This window comes from Castor canadensis, chromosome 8, assembly GCF_047511655.1.
Source record: "Castor canadensis chromosome 8, mCasCan1.hap1v2, whole genome shotgun sequence".
Taxonomy (NCBI): Eukaryota; Metazoa; Chordata; class Mammalia; order Rodentia; family Castoridae; genus Castor; species Castor canadensis.
Genome location: NC_133393.1, coordinates 153,597,042 through 153,601,842, shown reverse-complemented (window position 1 = coordinate 153,601,842; position 4,801 = coordinate 153,597,042).

Genomic DNA, 4,801 nt, shown 5'->3' with positions numbered 1-4,801 from the left:
AGGTTGGTTTCATTTTTTGCTTATTGTGAATAGTGCTAAGCAAAATAAGCCACACTAAGAAAGGCAAACATCACATATTCTCTCATCTGTGGAACCTAGTCCTAAAAAACTAACAACAGGGATGGAAACCAGGTTCTGTTTGGGGAATGAGTACCAGCACAAGGGGGTGATGGGAAAAGGTGAGTACCCAAAGTACTCTACACAGATCAAAGAAACCTGTTGAAATTGTCCAAGAAGGGGGCAGGGGGCTGACAGGGTGATGGAGGGGATGGGTCTGATCAGGACACATATGCATAAATGGAACATCGCAGTGATACCCCTGTGTACTACTAATACGGCTAATAAAAAAATGAGGGGAAAAGAACCCTCTGGACACCACTCCAGACCAGCTAGCCCTAAGGGATGCCCTCTGTGCAGGGTCTGTGTGGGGTACTGGGTCCCCGGATTGGCTCTTAGTTTGTTGCCTGCTGGGAGGCAGGAAAATTGATACCATACCGTAGCCCTGTGAGCACCTTGGTCTGCTGGGCAAGCCGGAGCTGCTCTGGGTAATCAGGTAGGGCTTCCTGGAAGAGACGGCTGGAACTGAACCTGTGCACCAGCTAGGTCAGGAACAGGGGGACTAGCCTCTGCAAAGGCTCAGAGGCACAACCAGGGAACAATGAGAAAGTCGGGGGTGGGAGGGCACAGGAGGCCATGGGCACCACTGCTTGGGTCTCACCTATGCCAGCACTGTGCTGAGTCTTTCCTTCCCGTGTGTCACCACACTTGTTTCCTTAGCAACCCTTCGGCCCTCTGTGCAGAGGAGGACCCTGAATCCCGAGGGGTTCTGAGAGGTTAGGTGACCCACGGGCAGGTGGCAAGGACGCTTGGTCAGCCTGGGCTGTGCTCTCCTCTGGCTGAGAGCCCTCAGAGGCTGGGCAGAGGAGAGGCAGTCAGGTCTGTGCTCTCAAAGCCTGACTAGTGGGGGATGGATGAGCCAGGAGAGGCCAGGTTAATTTTCACTGGAAAGTTCCAGAAGAGCACCCCTCCATCCTGTGGGCTGTGGAGTGGCTACTGGAGGCTGGTGCCAGGGCCTGGGTTCACCTGGCTGCCCCGAGCCTGGCAGGGTGGCGGGCGACGGGCCTGAGACAGCCAGCCGGACATGGCGGCCCTGACAATGAGGTGATTACAACCTGAGCGTTGCTGTAAAAACCTTAATGGATTTTTTCCACTCCATAAAGCCGCCCTGCGGCCCAGGAATGACAATCGTGATCCGATGGAGTCTAATGCGGCCAAGCTGAGCAGCAGCTCCTCTCCCGCCTCCTCGCCCTGCTTGGGGGGAGGGGAGGGAGCTGGGCCCAGCGTGAAGTCCAGCCGCCATCCATCCCCACCCCACCCATCCCAACCCTCCCAGAGCGTGTGACAGTGGTGCTCGCTGGTGGCCATGCCCGCCGGTGGCACTCTGTCCCGGCTTTGCAAATGCTCTCATGACAGCAACAAAGCCTGGGTGCCCATCCAGGAGGGAGCGACCCCCTGGTCCAGGAGCCCCTCTCCCACATCCAGCCTGAGGCTGGCCACGTGACAGCCATGTACCACTATTCTTCACGGTCCTTCTTGCAATCACCCTGCTCTGGCCACTCACCATGTGGGCATAGGAAGTCACATTTGACAATAGCCTCTCCCCCATCTCTGCCTCTACCTTGCCCCAACACCAGTGTCACTTTTCACCTCACCCCAGATGGGTCCAAGTGATGGATGTGAACCCTGAATTCCTCAACGCTCCTTCCAGCATCCCTGTGGGATGACCGTGGCCCCCTGCTCACCACATCTATAGAGGTTAATAAGAAGGGACACACTGGAGCCACCTGGCAGCTGGATTCCTCTGTGCAGAGCTGCATGCCTTCCTGGTCCTGGGCCTCCCTTCCCCCTTCCTGCACCCCTTCTCACCGGGAAGCCAGGCCATATCAGTACTGCAGGTGCCAGGAGCAAGCGAAGGAGCTGACACACATTGACTCTCGAGTCCTGTCCCCTGCTGTAAAGCACACCCTCACGGATGCTGCTGAGGACTCAGCAGAGGTTGAGCCCTTGCCTGAGGCTGCACAGTCCCCTCGGTGAGAGGTGCCTTCTGATGTGGCAGAGCCAGTGCCCCTCTGAGCAATGGCTCTCATCTTCTGTCCTCGTGCCAGGTCAGGATAGCTGTTGACTGCAGAGTTCAGAGGTTCCACATGTGCTCTGTGCTCCGAGCAGTGTTTATGGTATGCACAGGGTCTCACACCCTGCTCTGTCGCCAACTTTGTGCTGAGTGACATGGGCTGGGGCTTCACACCCACAGCACCCTACACTCCATTTGGGTGGGTGGGTGGCAGTTTTCTACCCTCCCTGATCCAGCATCACTGCCCCACAGTCCAGGGAGCTGGGGGTGGCTCCATTCTACAGCAGTTGAAACCAAGGATTGCCCCAACTATGGGGGCCAGACCCCGGCTGAAGTGGGCCCAGCTCTCGGGTTGCTGGCCCAGGTCACAGTGCCCATGGGGTTTGAGTGGGACTTGCCCTAATTCCCAGATCAGCAATGGCCCTTTATTCCCTGCTCTCTGGCTGCACTCCTCCCAGGGCCCGTGTGACCTTCTCGCGTGACTGGCATTGACTGGGCGGATAAAGAGTGTGTCCATGGGCCAAGAATGGTTTTTATTTCACATCTCAAGCTTTGGCTGAGCTCAGGTGCAGAGCAGGGAGTGACTCCTTCCTGGTCAACCTTAGACGGCTCTCCCGACCAGTCTGTGCCCTCCCTCTGAGGTCACCCAGACACAGAGAGGATTGTCTGTGAGCAGCCCAGCTGCAGGATGACAGCCATGGCCTGGCCAGAGATGCCACCACACTGGAGGGTCCTACTGCTTGCGGGGAGGCAGGTGCAACCATGTGGCTTCTCCCTGCCCACTCCTGGGTCTCTTCTGTGGCCCAACACTGGTCATAGCATTGGATCTGATGGAATCATGACCGTGAGTGGCTTCCTCTCTTGAGCATCAGTTTATTTACCTGCAAAATGGGATAGCAAGGTGCACCTTACAGAGTGGAACCAAGATTCAAACAGCGCTTAGCAGGGTGACCTTGTAATCTGCCCTACACCTGCCCCTAGCCCACTACTTTCTGAGCCGGTTTTCTTCAGGTGGTCTGTCACACAGGCCCTCTTCCACAAGGCTGCTTCCTGTCGCACCCTCACACACCTGCTTGCCTTTGCACTCTGGGTTCACATGCATGTTATGTTCAACTCGACAGGAAGGCTTGCCAGTTCCACACGATCTAACTCGGCTCTGTTTTTGAAATTGCTTTGAATATTATTATGTCTTCTCATTTCCTGACGAGATTTAGGATCAGCTTATCAGTTTCCAAGTGCACCTACAAAGCCAGGCTCATACCTGTAATCCTAGCTACTTGGGAGGCTGAGATTGGAAGAATCACGGTTCGAGGTCAGCCTGGGCAAAAGTTTGTGAGAACCTCATCTGAACCAGTAGCTGGGTGTGGTGGCGTGTACCTGTCAATCCAAGCTACACGGGAAGCTGAAATCAGGAGGATCAAGGTTCCAAGTCAGTCCTTGTGAGACTCCATCTCAAAGGTGCAAAAAGCTGGGCATGGTGGTGCCCACCTGTCATCCCCAGCTATGTACTGGGCAAAAAGCAAGACCTTATCTCCAAAATAACCAGAGCAAAAAGGGCTGGAGGTGTGGCTCAAGGGGTAGAGTTTCTGACTCCCAAGCACAAGGCCCTGAGTTCAAACCCCTCAAAAATCTACCCACAAAGCCTGTTGAGATTTGCATTGGGACAGCACATCAGGTACAGGTCACTCTGGGGAGGACTTAAGCCTTCACAGTATCACGTCTTCTCATCCAGGCACATGACAAAGGTCTCATCTTTAAAAAGAGCTTACCCTGTTTTTCTCAATCATATCTGGAGTCTTCTGTGGGGAGGTCTTGCACATCTTTCACTGGATTCATTCCCAGATGCTTTGTGATTTTGATGTTCCTGTAAAGGATTTCCAATTTATTTCCCAATTACTTGTGAATTGACTTGGGCATATTAACATTTTATCCAGTAACCTTGCTAAAGTTATCAGTGCTAATAGATTACATATAAACTTCTTTTGGATTATACATCATAACCAGAATTGTAATGTGGGCACACAGATGGCTTTCTTTCTCTTTCCCTTGCCTTTCCATGCTGGCTCAAACCTTCATGTTGAAAGGGCATAGTGACAGTGGATGCCCCCAACTTGTCCCCAGTCTCAGAGGGAAAGTTTTCAGCCTTTCACCATTACAAATTGTTTTTGCTGTAGGTCTACTAAATATTTTTGTAAGATCAAGGAAGTTCCTTCTGTTCCTTGATTGCTAATAAACATTGTTGAAAGCCGTGGATATGTTGAGTTTTATCAAATGCTATTGTCCCATAGCCTGAGGCAAGCACCATTATTATTGTAGTTTTCTAATGAGTGTATTGATGCACTAACAAGTGTCAAATCAATCTTGCGTTCCCAGAGTAAATCCGATTTGATTATGATGTATTGTTTTTTGTGTATAAAGATCTATTAGCTCATATTTTAAGATTTTTGCATCTTTACTTTTTGGCCTTTACTTTTTCTTTTATATTACTAACTTTCTACCACATTAAAATATTGCAACAAAATATGCCAGTTTAAAGCAATTTGTAATCGCTGGGTGCCTGGGGCTCATGCCTGTAATCCTAGCTACTTGGGAGGCTGAGACTGGGAGAATTGTGGTTCAAGGCTAGCCTGGCATGTGTGGGGGGGGGAGGGGAGGGGAGTGTTCAGGAGA